This window comes from Microtus ochrogaster, chromosome 5 (assembly GCF_000317375.1).
Source record: "Microtus ochrogaster isolate Prairie Vole_2 chromosome 5, MicOch1.0, whole genome shotgun sequence".
NCBI classification, from domain to species: Eukaryota; Metazoa; Chordata; class Mammalia; order Rodentia; family Cricetidae; genus Microtus; species Microtus ochrogaster.
This window is the reverse complement of record NC_022012.1, coordinates 41274586-41294852: the sequence shown is the minus strand read 5'-3', so window position 1 is coordinate 41294852 and position 20267 is coordinate 41274586.

Below are 20267 nucleotides of genomic sequence, written 5' to 3'. Positions count from 1 at the left end.
AGAACGCCTGGTTGCTGGGAATGGAGGCAGCTGCTTTCTGAAGCTGCTAACAGGGGGGAAGGATGCTGCAGGAGCAGTGACCAGAAGAGAAAGAGGGTATCCTGGGATAGGGTCAAGACCCATGCTGGTACTCCCAGCTAGGAAGCTAAGGCTTGGGCTGGAGCAGTCCCAGGTCCATCTGTGGGGCTGGTCCTCGTTCCCAGTTCTCCTGTCACATTGACACCCCTCTCTGCTTGTCATGAGTCAGGTGCTGACAGCCTCGATGGTGCTGGCGATTTATCAGTGAGTGGAAAAAGATAATTGACCATCATCTCGCCTCACCTCGCCTCGGCTGATGGAGAGAAATTTAGCTGCTTCATTCCACTATAATTTCATATAATTCTCCATCTTTTTTTCTCCCACAATTTTACATGGAAGTTTACAAAAGTGATTGATGATTTGCTATCAAATATTAAAAAAAAAAAAGAAGCTAGAAATCACCGGACAGTTTAACAGCCTTTAAAATATACTGGTCTCTCTGACTGGACATCCAGAGCTGCCGTAGAGGCCCAGAAGGTCAGGCTTTAATGAACTGATAGGAATTAGTGAGGTGAAGTATGAGTGATCGATGCTCAGAGCTGGCTCCACAGTCCACTGACCTTGGGGGGACAGAGATGCTATTATTTATAATACCCCTCTGGGAACGTTCAGGGGACTGTCTGAAGTCACCAAGGAGGACAGCGGGTTGGCCTGGAATGGGGACCCTAGGTCCTCACTTACAGCAGGATGAGGCTGTTTCATCTTAGCTCAGGCCTTGCTTTTACTCTGGTGGTACTCAGGTTAGCTCTGAGGCTTCGCCCTGTATGTGTGTGTTTGCATGCATGTACCTGTTTGTATGTTTGTACCTACGCGAGCATGCATGTGAAAGCCAGAGGCTGACGTTAGGTGTTTACCCCGACTGCTGTTCACCTTACTTTTTGAGGCAGGATCTCTCACAAGACCTGGGACTCTCTGATTTAGCTGGGCTGTCTGCCCACTGAACTCCAGGGATCCTCTGGCTTCTGGGCACTGGGATTATGGGCACTTGTTGAGTCAATTTTTGTACGCAGTGCTGGGGATCTAAACTGAAATCCTCACGATTGTGTGGTCATCACTCTGTGCACTGAGCTATCTCTCTGGCCCTTTTAAATCAGACACACCTAACCTACAGCCCCAGGGCACTGTTACCTGGTATGGCCAGAGACGTCACCATGTTTGGTCCCTGACTTACTTTCTTGCCTCTTTGTTTGCAGTGAAAAATAGTTCCATAACCTCCTTAGTGTATAAGCCTCCCAGCTAACCCATGTGCCAGGACAGGAGGAGGGCCAGGACTTAGCTCCTAGTGTCACCTGCTCTGTACCATGCCCTGTCCATGTGCTTTGATGTGTGATTCTCCTCCGCTTTTGAGGTTGCTGTTGTAAGGTTCACATGCGAATGAAGAATGCAAAGTTCAGAAATTGCGCTAAGTGGCTGTGAAAAGATTCTCAGAGATACTTGCTCCTCAGAGTTCATGTCCTTGGTCCTTGTATATCTGCTGTCTTTGGACTATGGGCAGGGTGCTGCCATTGTTTCTAATGTGCAGAATATGGCAATTGGCGGGGCGTCACGTCCAGGATAAGGTTATAAAATGACAGCCCTTTTCATCCTTCTCACTGCTTCATGCTCCTGGAAGCCTGCTGCCATGATGTAAGCTTCCCAGTAGAAAGATCTAGATGGCAAGGGACTGAGGGAGGCACCCAGTCAGCAGCGTGTCTGACATGAATGATGGCCCCAACCCCATGACAGACCTCAGTTGAGTCTTGAGTGAGACTGTGGTTCAAACTGTCACTCTGATTGCCACCTGTGACACCCTGGGAGATCTAGCTAAAACACACCTGGATCCATGCTTTACAGAAGCTGTAAGATAGAACATGCATACTGTCCGACAATACCACGTTTTATTGTATTTTGCTATTCAGCAATAGATGAGTAATCTAGGATGGCTAAACAAATTATATAAATTAGCAAATCTATTGTCATGATATTTATAATAATAAAAATATAAAAATTAGCAAAAAAATATAAAAATTAGCAAATCTATTGTCACCCAGATTCAAAATTGGGACTGCTTGATTTTAAAGTATCATGATATTTATAATAATACTTCAAGAAAAAAGATCCTAAGGTCTGGAGTGATGGCTCAGTGGGAAAGAGGGCTAGCACCACAGCATGAGGACTCAAGTCTGAACCCTCAGTATAAAAAGCCAGGCATGGCTGGGAGTGCTTGTGATCATGGTGTCAGGGGCAGGTGGATCTCAGGACTTTTGTCCAGCTTGCTGAGCCACTGAGCTTCTGGTTCATTGGGAGACTCTGTCTTAAGGAGATAAGGAAGGGAGTGGTGGGGGAAGATATCCATTGCCCTCTTCTTACTCAGGTGTGTGCAACATGCATGCACACACACACACATGCACGCACACACACACACATGCTCAAAGACTGGCATGCACCTGTAACTCCAATAGAGACGCATGCTCAATGCTTGGCATTCTGGGAGGCACGGAGAGCCAAGTTCTCAGAGGTTACGTGGTCTTACACCACTGCCGTGCCTTCTGGCACGGTTGTAGAGTGGAGGATGGTGACTCCTCCTGCACAAAGCTCTCTCCCGTTAGATGGATGGCTGTGGAGCATCTGCCCAGAAGTAGTCCAGTTGATTTAAGGATCTTTGCTTTTAATTTTTGGTGCCTTTCAGAGGAAAGAGAAAAATAAGGTTCGTTTCCTGAAGTGTAATTGTTTCGGGCAGTTATTTATTAATGAAAAGGAACAACATGTCAACAAGGCCCGGGCTCACTGTACAGTTAATGGTAGCTGAGGCACAGGCTATAAGAAAGGTAAGCCTGTTGTCACTCTGTATTTGTCCAGTTCTGTGGTCACCTATTAATTACCTGCTTGCTGGGCTCTGGCTGGGGGGGACAGTCTTCACTTCCTCCCTACCGAAGGTCACTGAGCTCTGGGGGACATGAGAAGCAACTTCTCTGACATAGGCCTCCTAGAGGAGTTTCTGGACCTGGGAACTCCTCTCAGGATTCTGCGTCCCACCCTCCTGCCCCAGGATGAAGAGAGAAAGAGATAGGGTTCTTTTGTTAAAGGTATGGGGTGTACAGCTGTAACCTCCATCTCTCTGAAACAGGATAGTTTATAGTTGATACTCCACAAAGTTCATAGAAGCATTAAGTGTGATAATGGACTTAGAAACTTAGCCAATATAAAGCACTCTGCAGTCTCTCTCTCTCTCTCTCTCTCTCTCTCTCTCTCTCTCTCTCTCTCTCTCTCTGTGTGTGTGTGTGTGCTTGCATGTATGTGTGCCAAGCATGGCTGTGTGCTCCTGTGAGTTTGCTCAGCTGGGGTCAGGCTCAGGGAAGGGTTCAGGGAATAATACAAACTATCTAACGAACACTTGACCAGAGATTGCAAGATGGTTGTCAGAGGTTCTGTCAACTGAGGTGGATAGAATTCCTGCCTAATGGCAGCTGCGGTCTACAAAGATGCTCACGAGTCCTTGACTGGATGGCCCCACAGCTCTGTCATGACCAAGGAGTCAGGCATGCTGCTATTCTTTGAGTATGGACTTTTGATCTCATGCACCCCACTGCACTACACCCAAGTACATCATTAGCTGCCTTCCATTTTATTGTGGAAGGCAATTATTACCCAGAAGCCCCTGAGCAGAATTACAACAGCTGTTCAGAACTGGTTATAAGGATACTCTTCTTGGGTGAAGTAAGCATCTTTCTTTTGTTTGTTTGTTTTTCCATTATCAAAAGCACAAAGAGAGCAGGGAAGTCTACAAAAAAAGCACTTGGATGTTAGAACAGAAAGGAAACGTGGAGATGACCTGAATTAAAGACGTGCAGAGTTAGAGGCTTCTACCTGAATTCACAGAGTATATGGGTAGCATGCACACAGTACACAGTATTTAGGAGGAGACTTCAGATAGAATATTGGCATATTTCACATGGGTTAAAAGACATTTGAGCCAAAGACATCTCTGCTTAGTATCTGCAAGTCTATCTGCTGCTTCTTCCTATATAGTTGCCTGCTTTCCCCTTTCTTTTTTTGTTCCTTTTTTTTGGAAGATAAAAGTACATTATGTTGCAGAAAGAATGGGATGGCTTGTAGATTTAGGGTGATCAAATTCAGAAACCCCACACATTTCTTCACTCCATAGTCGTGTAATGTTAGCTTACTGTGAAGGAGCTAAAGGGGAAAGGCTCTGGAGTTCATTCAGAGTCTCCTGTAGATGTTTGCTAAGTGTGCAGGCCTTGCCCAGCCCAAAGTTAGGTCCTATGGGAGGCAGGAAATGAATGCATCTCATCTCAACCCAACTGGACCGAACAAACATGAATTGTGTGCGTGTTCCTGCCATGATGAATATACAAAGATCCGTAAATGCTGCTTTCTCTCCAAGCGCTCACAGAGGGTCTGGATAGTGAGTGGTAAAGGCAAGGTCTCCACAGGGATGCTACTGAAAGGCGGTGGGACTTAGAGGAGGTGGGACCTGCTCTCTTAAGGTTATTGTGGGCATGCTCTTGATGATTCCCTTGAATGACATCATGTGACTATACCTCCTCCTTTTTCACTTGTCCTTTCTGCACAAGATAAATGGTTATTTCCACCATATACCCCTGCCACTATAGGTTTTTTTTTTTATCACAGGTCCAAAGAAAGTAGCTCAGTCCATCATGAACTTCAACCTTCCAGACCATGGACCAAAGCAAACCCCTTCTATTTGCAAGTTAATTATATTAGCCAGTTAGCTATATGTTGCATAGGCAAAAACATGAACCACTCACTAAGACACTGTCCATTAATATGCACGTGAACAAAAGGCCAAAGGTCCATGGATATAATCGGTGAAGCACTTTTACAGATGTGTGTATTTCCATGTGCACACACACACACATATGGAGGCCAGAGGCAACCTTGGGTGTCATCCTGAAGAACACTGTCCACCTTTTAAAAGATGGGGTCCCATATTGAGCTAGAGCTTATCAATTAGACTAGACCAGCTTGGATATTGCTCCACTGATGGATAGCCTCACTCGCAGAAGACATCTTTGGGTTGTAAACCTTGCCTGGGCCTCTGGAAGATGCTAAAGGAGCAGAAGGGATAACTGACAGGTGGGACCAAACTAAGAGTCAATACCTTTCTACTTCTTTCTCATGCCCAGTTACTATGCCTCCAAGGAGCTTTATGCTGATTCATGTTTTTGTCTTATTTTTTTCTATGTTGGATTATGTGTGTAATCATGTTTGCCTGTGTATGTAAATGCACATGCATATGCACATGTATGTTGAGGGCTAAGGCTGACAGGGGAGCCTTCCTTGATCATTCTGCACCTTACAAGGTTTCTCAGTTGAAGCTTGAGATCATCAATACAACAAGTCTCCCTACTTAGCCAGTTTGTTCCAGAGATCCCTTGTTTCTGTCTTCTGAGTGCTAGGATTGGAGGTAGACTACTACACCTGCCTAGCACTTACGTGAGTTCTGTTGTTCAGAATTCCAGTCCTCACACCTGGGTAGTGAGTGCTTTAATCCCTGAGCAAAGCCCAGGGCTTTCTTTGTTTCAAGTTTTATTATTTCATTTTAACATGTGTGCCTGACTGCCACCACACATGTCTGAAGTTCAGGTTATGACTCGCAGAAGTTGGCTCTTTCCTTCCATCATGTTGGTTCTGGGGGTCAAACTCAGCTCACTCAGCTTGGTGACAAGTGTCCTTATCCCCTGAGTTACCTCTTCAGCCCAAGTACATTCTTTTATGGTCCTAACATGAGACACTGCTCCTAATGTTGGTGCAAAGAATTCTACCCTTTGCGCCCATTTCTAAGAAAGAGAGGAAGCTGTCATTGTCCCATAAAGAAGCGTAAGTCCTGGAAGTGATTCATTTTACACCTGAGCCCCAGCCGTACATCTAGAAAATGGGTAAAATACTTAGTTCTCTGCAGTCCCTAAAAGTGTAGATTAAAAGGACAGAAAGCCAAAAATTGTTAAATATGAATGAATGCTTTTGCCAGTCAATGCGCCATTTTACCTCCAAAGATCTCTCAGCATGCATAGCGCATGCCTCCTCTACATTATCTCTAGATTTCCCTTTTAACACATCTTAAGGTATTGAGAACTCATGGAAAGTTCCCGATAAAGATGCAAGATGCTGAAGGATCGATAACATTTATTGAGTGCCTACTAAATGCCAGGTACCATTCTAAATGCTTTACTTTAAACATATAACTCAGTTAACAAGGAAATGGCCCAGTTGCGGTGATATTGAACCCCGTTGACGATAGCATGGGAGTAGTGGGCTGGGAAAACGCCGATGGGCACTAGGTAGAAACACAGATTTTTACAGTGATCAGGAAGAGACTGGAGCCCTGGAGCCTTTTTAAAGACTTTATCCTCCCTGACCACCTCCCTGCAGCCATTTGCGCATTCTCCCCCACACTAGCTGGGTTTTTTCTGATGTCTCCCTATGAATTCCATGTGGGCTGAGGCTTTAATAACATCCCTCATGTCTGCTTTCTGGAAGCCCCTCCCTGGGCAAGTGGCTCAGTTGCTTGAGTTTCTGAGCAGAGCTGTTACCGGGGTTATGATGTGGCCTGGGGAAGAAGCCCAGTGACAAGTGTGGAATGGGAATCTCAGGAACAATGTCTAGTTGTCCTGATGGCATGTTGGAAAATTGATCACCTTACTCCGCCTAAAGAGAAACCTCCGCATGTCACTACCAATCATGCAAACTAGACTCTCAGAAGGAGATTAGGCTGGAACATAACCAATCAAAGCTGGAATCTCAATTGGTCTATGACTTCATTTAAAGGTCCAGTGCCAGCAGGAAGAAAAAAGAAATCAATAGTACATTTTCTTTGACATCAATTTTGCTTTTTGCTAAATGAAAACGCTTATATTCCCTTCCTCGTCCCCTCTGCTGTGGAGGATGTTACTTCTCCCCACCTTCCTGGCTTGACACCCCCATCCTGTGCTGACAGGTGAACTCATGCAGAGAGCTTCCTGCAGGGAAGGCTTTCAAAGCACTGCAGAGCTGGACACCTCAGCCAAATATTTGCAATAAACTACAAGCTTCCCCCAGCAGGCCTCCCTGCTACAGTGGCAGGGCCTAGCCCTGCACCGCCGTGCTACCACTGGCTGCTCCAGTTGTTACCGGCTTAGTCCAGCAGCCTCAGGGCCCCGACAGTGTATTCCTGCTCCAAGCACTGTGTCAGACCGGAGCAGCAGGCCTCATGAACGGGTGTGTGATTCAGCAGGTGGGTCTGTGTAAACTCACTCAGGGTGTCTGGCTCTGCAGAGGTAGTTAAGAGACCTCATTATAAACTGTTCTTACTGCAGGGCTGTGGAGGTGGCTTTGGCAACAATGCTTGCCACACAAGCTTGAGAACCAGATGTCATTCCCTTCTAAACCATGTCAAAAACAATTTAGGTGTGGTGGTAGGAGTTTGTAATCCCCGAGGTGCGGAGGCAGAGGCAGGAGGATACCTGGTCAGCGGGTCTAGATAAATCAGTGGGCTTCAAGTTCAGGGAGAGACCCTGGTTTAAAAAATAAGGTGGAGAATGATTGAGGACACACACTGATATCTGACTTCTACACATGGATCTACACACACATACACACACGCATGCATGCGCACATGCACTCACACACACACAGTCTCTCTCTCTCTCTCTCTCTCTCTCTCTCTCTCTCTCTCTCTCTCTCTCTCTCCCTTCTGGGCAACAGAAGCACAGAAAAGATTTTTTTTTCCACAGAAAAGATTTTGATGAACAGTAGCAAGAGCTGGCTGCCTGAGAGTCCCTTGGTGGCGACATTTCCGAGTTTTCAGTGAACTTCTGTTAATACTGCCTCCAAGATGTCCTTAATCCAGGATTTGACTCAGTTGGTCATATTTGAAAAGAAAGAAAAAGAAGTTGCCAGAGAGGGAAGGGAAAACAAGTCTTCGGGATGGGAACTCATTTCCTGAGTTGCAGGTTCCTGTGGCCCTGCTCCCTGGGACTCAGGGAGCTCCAGGAAGCTCGACCAGTCAGTTAATAAGTCATTGAGGACATGTGGTTTAATTAACTCACCCAAAATTCCTCCTTTCCCTTTCTCACTTTTGCTATTAATATTTTTCGATATCTGATAATGCAGTGTAGTTAATTCTTTCTGGCTTTATAATGAACACTGCCATAATGAAAAAGGTTAGCTGTGCTTCAGGCGGCTTTTAATTATCCAGCCGAGCAGGTAAAAGCACTTTATTCTTCTCTTTTTTCCCCTTACTTAGCAATTAATGGGGGAGCTCCATGGCACTTACTGTACCTTTTTTGTTTTCTAATGGACGGTGCTGCACAGAGCAGGGAGCCTCACTGTACCCGGCAACTACCAACTGAAGCCATCTGAGCCTGAGTTAGTGCCTGGCAGGCCTCTGGCTTGGGGGAGGGAAGTGCCTCTGTGTCGGCCACAGATTTATATAATTAAAAAGCTGAGTTACCAAAGCGTTTTGCTACCGATTCCCTGCTTTGCATTTCTCTGTCTTTGTATCTGCGTCCAGAGACCTACCAAAATGCATTTAGAGCTGAGCTGGTCTCCGTTTATCGTAGACCTTTTCCTGGCTGTACTTAATAGAGCTATCTTCCTTCTGTTCTCCCTACTAACAGCAGCCATGGGCTTGTTCATTCTTTAAAGGGAGGGAAACCGAGGCCCAAAGTGATTGTCTGCCTGGCAGAAAGCCCTTTTGTCGTATCTGCTGATGCAATTGCTGCATACGAAACTTGGCATAGCAAATTAATTGTGAGGCTACCTTATGGGAGGAAGGTGGAGGAGTTTAAAGATTATAGGAGCTACTTCCAAATCTATTCATCGATGGAGTCTGTTTACCATGGCTGGAATTGTTGCTGGGTCCTCTTCGCTCTGCAAATATGCTACAGAAATTACCCTAGGCATATAAAGCATATTTTTCTGTGTTCATGGCTTGATAAAGCTGAATATTTTTAGACTCTGTACACAAATCTCTGAGGAGGCAATGAACCTATTTATTTTTATAGGTATTCTATATACTCCTAGTAATCCTCCATATTTTTATAGAAGCTTAGTGTCCTTAGGGAGAGTGACAGGTACATTCTGAGCTAGTAAAGTCAGGGTGGAGATTGTCTCTAGGTGTGTGGAATGACCCTTACAAAATCTACCTGAAAGAAAAGATGTTGAAAGCATAAGATGGGAAAGAGAAAAGAAGGAGGTAGCAGGAACCAGTGACCTCGGCTCATGGGTCTCTGAACAGGCCAGGTATTATATTTGCCTGGGAATGAGGACCCCAGAAAATCTAAGGCTTAACTAAAAGTGTTGACTGTTGGGATGGGGGCGTTTCTGGAAACAATGACAACATGATGCTAACTACTCAGATACTCTTATCTAGATGTTTCCGTCTTTTAATGTCCCCTTGTTGGTGAGCTTTGTGAAAACAGCAGATCAGGAGCAAATGTTGTTTATATACTTTGTGGCAAAACCTTAGTGGCACGTCACCACACACCAGGCTCAAGGACGGCAGGCCAAAGGTCTCTAGTGTCTTTGTGGTAAATAGCACAAAATGTGGCAAGTCTTTGGTTCTCTCTTGGAAAGTTCTGGTTGTCTGCGGCCCCTGTAACGTTGGAATTAAAACAACTTTACTTTTTGTTTTTGCCAGCTCACAGACATCAACTGTAAAAATAGTGACTTTGGCTATGCAAAGCCCTCAAATCTGTCTGTCAAGGTTTCAGGGAAGGCTTTAGAATGCTACAATTGCATAGCACTGTAGTCGCATGTCCATGGGACTGCGCGAGCCTGGTCTTCAGTGGTAACCCGCTGCACAGTGATGCTGGGTTGAGTGATTTCAAACCCTAGCGTCTCATCGGCCTTTGGGAGCAGTGCTGTTCCCAGAGCCCGAGTGCCTCAGAGGATTTGGGGCAGTCAGAGGAGAGTAGTACCACCTGGGTGATATGCAGGCTTCTGTGGGAAGCAGTTGAGTAGGTGAAGCCTGTCAAAACAGTTACCCAAATCTGAACAGCACTTAGACAGTTCAAAACAATAGCACATCCATTATCATACCTCATTCAAATACTGCACTCGAGTGCCAGTCAGAAAAACATGTCATTCTCCCTTTTTTACTGAAGTGACCTCCCTTTAACACAGAACAAGTCTCAACTTGAGCAATTTTACCCCCAGGAGACACCTGGCCACATCTGGAGACATTCAAGCAGTTCCAACTGGGGAGAGGATGGACACTACCGATAACCAGGAAGCGGAGGCCTGGGATGGTGCAGAACCTCTTACAATGCTCAGCCTAGCCACCCCACCCCAGAATTATCTCACCCAAAATGTCCATCATGCAGATGTTGACAAATCCTTATATAAGGGTTCACAGCTAAGTAGAGGGCTAGCTCGAGATGTTTAGGCTTAGGTGTCTTAAAGACCATAGTAATCTCTTGTCCATAGGCTGAGGCCTCGGCTGGGGGCAGCATACTGGGTTCTGAAATCTTTAGGAGGTATGGTCTAGCTGGAAGAAGTAGATTCTTAGTTGGGGCTTTTCATTTTGGTTTTGTTTTTTTGTTTATTTTTTTATTTTGTTTTATATTCTTTCAAAGTATCTTGCCCGTGGTTCCTTCCTGTCTCTCTGTTTTCTCTTCCCTCTCAGGACAGATGGAAACCTTGAAAGTCCTGCAATGATGTAAGTAGTTCCTCCCTAACTGGTTCTCCCGACATTTCATCACAACGGCATGAACGTGAAGACATAATGCCCTCTGTTTGCTATTTTTCACTGATCCAGGTGTTTCTTTCCCTCAGTTCCGGATGGCTTCACTTCCTGCATCCCAAAGGGTGTGTGGCAGAATTAGTGATAGATGCTACATTGCCCATCCCCGAGCGAGAGCTGCCCTGCCACTCCCTCCACAGGTAGCTCCCCACACACTAACACAGTGAGGAAACCGCCCAGTGTGACCAGCACATGTACTGAGCACAGCGGTGTTCCTTCCTGACTCTACAGTGACCTGGTTAATTGTATATGTGTGTGAAGGGGATGCATGTGCTATTTAGATTTGTGCCTGGAGCCAAGAAGTGGTGTCTGTGTAATGGGGGATGTTTGTACTATTTAGGTTTTGTGCCTCACGCCAAGAGGTGGCCTCAGGCATCTTCTTCATGCTCCACCGTAGTATTTTGAGATAAAGGCTGTCATTGGAACTGGGGCTCTCTTGTTTGGTGGGGTTAACCAGCCAATGACCTCTAGGGACCCGCCCCTTTCTATGTACATCTCTCTCAGCAATGGAATTACAGGGTCTCTTCTACCACGTTTGACTTTTTACATGGGTACTGGGATCTGAACTCGGGTCCTCAAATTTATGTAGCAGGGATTCACCAACTGGCCATCTTCAGTTTTAACTGGTGAATTTTCTGGTAACATAAAGCTGCAGGTCTCAGCATAACCACATTTTTTTTTCACGAATACTGTCCCCTTTCTAACCTTTTCAGGGTATAAATTAAAGATTTAGGGATCCCAGTGGCCTCAAAACTTCCCCTCATTTCTATCCTTTACCTAGAGAGGTGAGTGCAAACATACCATTTGTTCATTCAAACACTCCCACAAAAAAATACTTTTATAAAGGATTGGCAATGAAAAGAGAGAAGAAATATATAAGGTTTCTGGTTCCCAAGTTGACAACAGTCTGTTGGTTCAAACAAATCTTAAAACAAAACAAAACCAAACCAAACAAACAAACAAAACCCCCACACATTCCAATGCCCACAGCAGACTGATCCCATGAGGCCAGGCAGCCAGCCAAAGAGAAAGAAAGAAGCCCCAACCAATCTCTGGAGCAAGGGTGAAGGATCAGCCAAGGCTCTTGGGAGAAGGCCAATGAGTGGAGGTTGAGCTGAAACTCATCGAATAGGAAAGGAGAAGACGGTAACGCCAGAGTAGAGAGCTGTGTAGCATCCGCTGAGAAGCGCGTGTGGTCCAGAGTCACTGGAGTAGAAAGCACCAGGCAGGAATGGTGGGAAGCAAAGAAAAGCTGGCAGAAGCCTGCAAGGAGGGCTTGTCTGTGCAACGGTCCTTCCAAGGAAAGAAATGGATTTTAGTAATTAAGATGCAAAATCTTAGAGAGAGCCCCTTTGCATTTTATTTACTTCATGTATATATGTGTTTATGTGTGTGTATGTATGCAAGCATGTGTTTGTACCTGTGTAAAGGCCAGAGGCTTACCTTGAGTGTCTTCCTCAATCACCCTCTATCCTATTTTTAAGGCATGGTCTCCCACTGAATCTGGCCGGTCAGCAATCCTCAGGAGTCCTCCTGAGTCTGTATCTCCAGAGAGAGGCTACAGATGTATACCACTGTGCTGGCTTTTCAGGTGGGTGATGGGGACCCGAACCCAGATCCTCATGCTTACACAACAAGCACTTTACCAGCTAAGCTACCTCCCCAGCTCCTTTATTTTAGGTTAGGCAATGATAAAGTCGTATGAGAGACAAAGCAGGGGAATTAGCTGGGAGCCCGTCTGAGCCAGGAGTCTAACCATGAGCTGTCTGTTGAGAAAAGCCCTCCTTCCAATGAAGTGAAAGGCATTTAGGAGATAAATCCAGCAGAAGAAGGTGTTCAGATCCAATAGGAAGAAGGCAAGGACAAATTACCTTTGGATTTGTTGTATGAACTATGTGTGAAGAACGCAGGCAGCTATGCCCAGTGGACAGCTAAATAGAAAATCTTAACTCCCAGGGAGAGAGATGGGCAGAAGATAGGATTTGGGGATCATTACTAACAGGTGGGAATTACAGTTACGCCAGGGGAAATTAGTGGAGCAAATCCATCTAGGTGTCCACGCTATTCCAGGTATGAGTGATGAAAGTGATAGGAAGATATGCAAATATTGCTGTTGGGGACCCACCTGAAGAGACAGCAGTAAGTGTCCAAAGAAGCCAGTAATAAGCCGGGTGGTGGTACACACCTTTAAACCCAGAACATGGGAGTCAGAAGCAGGTGGATTTCTATGAGTTTGAGGCCAGCCTAGTCTACACAGAGAGTTTCAGGAAATCCAGGGATATTGCACAGAGAAATCCTGTCTTGAATCCCTTCGCCCCCAGAAGAAGAAGAAGAAGAAGAAGAAGAAGAAGAAGAAGAAGAAGAAGAAGAAGAAGAAGAAGAAGAAGAAGAAGAAGAAGAAGCCCTCACAACCCTAATGAGGCAACCAGAGCTTGGCCACTGAGACCACAGCTTTGGGTTGGCATCTTTGGGTTGGCATGGCTCTTCTTTGGGACCTAAGTTCAGAGTCACCATCTTCACTGGTTTAGGCTGGGATATTCTTGATCTGATTTTTCACTGCAGGACCGTGAATCATGGAAGATCCTGTCTGGAATGTAGACTCTTACCTTGGCTTGAACATTGATTCCTTTTTTAGTGTATCATAAACTCCTTCCTAAGTGACAGAATTTGAACATGTATGTAATCACATGCTTATGGACATACAAAGAGACACACACAGGCCCTGCTCCCCCACCCTTTGCACATGCTTTGAGTCAGAACAGAATGTGTCCTTCCACATTAACACCTGGCACCTGTTACAAAATAAACCCAGCCTTAGTAATTACTCTGGAGCAGAACGGCGGCTTTCTTCTGACCAGTGTTGAAGGCTGCTGCCAGTCACCGTAACTAGGTGTGAATTAACGCAACAGCATTTGAGCCGCACAGCCTCCTGGGCTTGTGTTTGAAACACAGGGCTGTGTTTTAGAGCCGCAGATAAAGTTCATTAATAGGTGCGAGCACAGTTCTCAAAGGGCAGTTCTGCCATATTTCCAGTCACCGTTCAGAATTCTCATTAGTCAATGACCTTGCTCCCGTCCGCCTGGCTCCTGCGGTAATGTGTATTTTAAAGCCGCTGATAAGACACAGCATGTTTTAAATATACCTTAATGTATTGGAAATGCATGAGCCCCCTCGGGTTTATATATCTTAACCACTGGCCAATTTTGCAAAGTTATAAATAAATGTTACAGGCCTCGGCTGCAGTTGTACAGAATCAGCTGGGGATATTTAAAAGCCAGTCGACAGTCTAACTTACCTTTAAATCTGAGATCTCAAGCGCGGGGAGCAAAGCAGGTAGGAATATGCAGATGATTTCCTGGTAATAAAATCAACAACCCTGACATATGAAGTGAGATTGAGTGGGAATCGGGCTGGTGGGGGAAGCAGCTTGGTTGAATTAACAGGTATTTATGTACAAGTGACGCGGGGCATCATGGGGAAATGGAGTGGTGTGGGCTGTCAAAGAGATTATGAACAAGCACGGGGCAATGACAGAGGAGGCAAAGGTTTAGGTGAGCAGAGCCGTTGAGGGAAGACCCACTGGAGAAGAACAGGAAGTAAAGGGGCCACTCCAGGGGGGCTCCAAACACATTTCTTTAGGCGGTGGCAGTTGAGGGGAAGATTGAGTCCTCTTGTAGAGAGAGAAATAAAGTGGATGGAGAGAAAACATGCTTCCTTCAAAGGGACACAGAGAGTTTGGCTGGGCAGAGTGGTGACTTGGTGCAGGGGACATAAAGGATGGAGACAGAGACATTCAGGAAGTGGAACAAGTTGCTGTTCTGATTTTAATGTGTTCCCCAAAGCCTTTGTGTGGGAATTTGATCCCCACCAGAGCCATTTTAGGAGGTGGGGTCTCTGGGGAGGTGTTGCCGTTGTTGGGTACAGAGATACTTGAATGGATCAACTCCATTATCCATGGCGGGAGTGGGTTCCTAATAATAAAATGGTTCCTGCCCATTCCTCTAGATCTTGCTCTCTCCAATGTGACGCCTTACACCATGCCATGACGTCTCTTAGCTGATGCTGGTATGTTGGACATTTTGGGTTTCTACAACTACAAGGAAATAAATTTCTGCTCTTTGTGAGTGACTCAGTCTCAGGTGTTCTGCTGTAGTAGCAGGAAACAAGCTAAGCCAGCCAGTCGCAAACAGAAAACTAAAGCGGGAAGACGGGGAAACAACGAGGATGTGAATAGCAGATTGGAGAACGTGCTACTGAGAATTGTATCGGGAAGGAAGCAAGTGGGAAGATGAGCATCTCTTGCTGTACCGGATGTGTGCTGTTCCTGCTGGTCTCCACCCACCATACTATATAGTATGTGTGTGTATCATTGATTTCTCAGCACAATCCCAAGGTTGGGGGGTGTACCATTATTGCCATCTTACAGACAGGGGAACTGGGGTTTAGTGAGGTCTGCAATGGGTTCAATATCACACCCAGAAAACAGCAGAGCCCGTGTGTGCTCTTCAGTTCGTCTGACTCCAAAGGACGTGTTCTTGACCAACGCTAGATCTAAAACATCCCCCATCACCGGAAGGAGCTCTGATGTGTGGTGGGTTTTTAGTTAGTGAATTATTGGATTCATAGATAAATGGGGCATGGATAGAAGGACAGTGGACAGACCCTGGGTAGATGGATAAATGGAAGAACTAGGGTATCTGTGAGAAACCAGGCTTTGCGGGAGACAGGGTCAGGAACTCACAAGTGACACAAACGCAGGGTTGACAGAGTGGCGTGCTAAACCTTGATGTGCAGGGTGGAGAATCAAAACAAACGCTGTCTGAGTGCTGAGTCTGGCTTTTCTTTGTGCCAGTGAATTAGTCTGCTGGCTTTACTGTGAAAAGCTGTGCTTCTCATGGATCATCATTTGTGTTATTTGCTGGGACTGTGTAAGCAGTAAACCAAGAGTCAGGGGTCTGATGCTTAATTCTGCCTCCACAAGCAACTTGCTCATGAATGTGTCTGGTTATCTATCGTGCCCCTGCAGTAAGCATGCTTACTGGGGCAGTTTGCAGGATCTCTTCTTCAGCTCGTGGTTGAGCCTCTGTGGGAAGAAAGCGAACCCAGGTCTTTGCTCCTCGGTTAACTCAGCCTGGTTAGTCCCGAATGCTGACATTTCACCTCTTAGAAACAGAATCAGTCCCCTTCTTTGTGACTGTCTCTGGGGATGTGATCAGGTCATTGGATGCAGGCCTGGCCCCTCACTCTTCCTTGGCAGCCTGTCTTTCCTGCAGGGGGATGGTGCTCCTCCTAGACAGTTTGCTGTTTCTCCAAAGCTTCTTGTGTACAAGGATTCTATCTAAACCCTCCCTGATCCTTGGCAGGCTGACCCCTGCCCTCCCTATGAAGTTCCAGAAGCTGTGACATTATCTGCCAATTCCCAGGGGAAGCTTTGGACCATGGTTTGGAGCCCTAAAGATGATGAATACACAGCAGGAGATGCTGTGCCAGGTAGGGAAGTGGCGCTGCTGGTGTGATTGGATGGGTTGGGCCAGCTACACAGGGCAGACAGTGCCAAGACCTGGCAGGGATATGAAAGGTTGCTTCTGAGCAGCCGTGGTGAAGGCCTGGCACAGGCAGGCCCATTTCCCATCCTTGGAAGTCAGGAGCCACCATGTGTGGTCTGAATTCTCCAAGGTTGTGAATTCAAGTAGTGGGTTTCTGATCATTCCCACTAGCTACAAGGAACCTAGCCACTGTGGTCAGCAGCTCTGCCCATTCATGTTCAATACAGACAACTTGCTACCAGCTGTTCTGGTACAATGACTCTGTCCCACAGAGAATCCGACAAGTCCCTAGTGGTGAAAGACAGCTGGGAGGAAATTCTGCTTGCATCATGGACCCTGAGCCTGAGGAAGACATTTATAGGTTGCCTGGTCTATTCATTTGCCTGTAGGCATGACTGAATACTTATCAGCCTGGACAGATGAGAATCTGTTTCCTCTGGAACTTGCTCAGAGAGAACATTTCATGTACCCCCAGTATCTGATATCCTTCATCCTGGACACAGTTCTCACTAGAGCTCACTCGTAATTCCTCCAGCTCTTGTTGATTCTTTGATTGCATTTAGGGGATGGTGGAGGGAAGAACCCACCATGCTTTGTGTACAGTCCGATGCAGGGGTCTTCTCCTAGGGGCTTCTCAGAGCTCGCAGTAGATCTACGTTCTATGTAGGTTCAGTGATATCACATTGCTATCTTACAGTGGGCTTGCAGTGTGAATGTTTACACCGCAGCAAGAGGCAAACATACTCAACAATGCTCCCCACCTGCGATGGTTAATATTGACTGTCAATTTGACTCGATTTAGAGTTTCCTAGGAGATAAAGTTCCAGGCACACCTGTGAACTCTTATCTAGACTATATATTGGAGGAAGAAGCCCCACTCTGAATGTGGATGACACCATTCCATGGGCTGAGGTTCCAGACTAAACCCAATGGATAAAGCATCTGATCTCAAGCATCTCTTCCTCCCTCCCTCTGACTGTGGGTGCAAGATGACTGACCCTCTCAAGTCCCTGCTTTTATGACGTCCACATCATGATGTCTGAGCCCTAAAACTGAACTTCAAACCACAATAAAGCCTGCCTTCCTTTGGCTGCATTTTGTTGGGCCTTTTGTCACAGTGTGATGACAGTCCCCTCCCTGAGATCGAGATCAGTTTTCATTGGTTCATTTTTAATTGAAGCAGCAACGGTCCTTCACAGACTCTAGGTGACCCCATCCTTCGTGTGCTTTGTTTAAGTGTCTTCAAGCAAAGCTCACTCATCGACAGGCCTGTTATTTCCCAGAAAACAAAGGCTGTGGCCTGAATTCCCCCACCACATAGGGCTTCTTACACAGCCACTACAAGTGGATCACATGTTGATGGAGTGAGGGACGGGAGTTGAACCACCAGGCCGAACGGCTCTGGGTTGGCCTCACCCGAGTCTTTAACACAACCTTACCATTTGAATCAGATTCACCAGCCAGGAGATAGATATATTTATGTGCTTTGACTTCAGGGTTGTCCAATTCAATTCTGGAAGATTTATGAGACATGGACACTGTCCTAGGCTAAGGGGCCAGTGAGAAGGGGCTGTTAGGAGCAGCAGCGGACCATCGCTTCTCTTCCCAGATAAATATGATCTGATTGGGAAGATAAGCATGCGTGTGAAAAGTTCAAGATCAATATGAGTGCTCCAGAGGAGCTGTGCCGGAGGGATTTTGAGTGATCATGAAATGGGGTGGTTATTATTCATGGCTCTGGGGTCAGATCGCCTGTGTCCAAACTCCAGACAACCACTTAGTAGTTCCGTGACCTGGGAAGGATTGCTGTACAACCCCCCAGCCTTCCCCATCACAACTCCGATTTCTCATTCTTAGGGGAATCAGTCTCATAGAATAGTTGTCAGATTCAATGTGTATGTATGGGCAGAAGGCACTTAGCACATTGCCTGGAACACAGTGTTTGTAAAATATATGGTTTCTTCATATTAGCCAAAGTCTGTGTTTTTGAAAATGAGGCAACAGAGGTCCAGGAGTGGGAAAATGGCTACCAATTAGTAACAGGCCCGAGATTCATAGCAGTAGCTAATTTTATTGGTCAGGATAGGTAGGGCTTGGGCTACAGTAATTGTTACGTTAATATCTTAATATCTTGACAATAAAAATAACTTGCCATTTATGCAAAGTTAGCCACTCCATTCTGTGGCTACCTCGTCTGGGTCCTGTGGTCTCTGAGGACACTACCATTGGGCAGGTAGAGGTGGAGGAGCTGCAACAGTCCCTGGCTACTTTAGTCTATTGCTAAGTAGTGATTCTGCCTCTACAATGAAGGGAGGCTGGGAGCATTGGCTGACAGAAGGCTGTACCATGAATAAAGTAACTGCCACATGGATGGGACAGAAAATGTCATAGAGATATGAGGACATGCTTGCTATCAGGACAACTATTGTAAGTGACAGCTTGGGAGGACATGTTCTAGAGAGGGGTATAGGTAGGTGTGGTAGGGGATTAGAAAAGAGGAGGTCTGAAGGAAATGGGGCTAAGCAATCCTCATTGATGGGGTAGTACCAGCTCCAGACTTGGTACTAGAGTTAAATGAAGAAGGGCAGATAGGATTGGGAGGTGCGGCAAGATGGGGAAGATACTCTCCTTAAATAGCACAGACGGTCCTGGACATCCTAATGACTTTGGCCTTTGCTAGCATAGTCCAAAGGGCTCAGGCAGGTTGCTGCTGCCGCCGCTGTGATCAGTGGCGATCCCCTATCTTAGGCCTTGGCTCCCACCTCTTCCCATTGCCTCCGTGTGGAAACTTCCATGGAGGCCAATTCTCTTCTTGATTCTGAGACAAAGGCCTCATGATGGAGCTCCCTGTAGTGGAAAAAGAGCACGGGATGCAGAATCATTAAATTAAATACAATGTCCTCCTCTTACCTCATCCATGACAACGGGCATGACTTCGAGCAAGCATCTCCGCGTCTCTGGTTCACAGCTCTCCTTGGTGAAATGGAGAATTTCCCTAAGCTCCTTTAGAGATCTGATTCTCCATCCCTAAGCCTCTCACAGCCATCATTTATAGCACGGGGTAAAATCTTTGGAGAGATCGTCTGGGACTGTCCTCTGGGTAAAGATCCAGGGAGAGAGGATTTGACCGGGATAGGGCAGCTTAGAGGGTGAGCAGGATTGAAGATGGCATATGCAAATCTCTGGTGAGGGGCCAAGCTTTACCGAGTGGAGACAGGATAAAGAGGCAGCTGGAAGTTGGGCCCAGCCTCATAAATCTCAGCAGTGACATATCAATCAGTCAGTTCAATCAGTTGCTACATTTCTTTCCTTTGGAAATAAATAAAGATGAAGGCAGAAGATACCACACAAAGAGGAGCCTCAGAACAGCGTGGAGAGTCACATTGCCACTGAGGCTGGGGCTGGCTCCTGATTTATGGAGAGGCTGCATTTGATAAATCAGGGACTGCGACCCAATGGGTTTAGGTTCTTGTTTCCTAAATGGGAACTTAATGTTGTTATCGCGTTTATAGGTAGGATGCCGCATCAGAAAGCTAATATATAAATCTATTCTTTACAAGGGGCTCCATGTTTGTTTTTTGGAAAGCAAACTTATAAATCATACTCATCTCAGATGGGAAGTTCCCTGGCATAAATTGTCACCCTCTTCCTATAAATCTCACATTGAGAATCCTGCCTGGCCCATCAGACCTCACACATTTAGGGCGGGAGAGCTGGTGGTAAAAAGGAATTGGGAAAAGTTGGGGGGTGATGTGGAAAGAGGTATGGGAACTTCAGGAGTAATTGTTCCTTATTTAGCCTTGGACTCCTTTTATCTATCTATCTATCTATCTATCTATCTATCTATCTATCTATCTATCTATCTATCATCTATCTATCTATTGATCATCTATCTATCT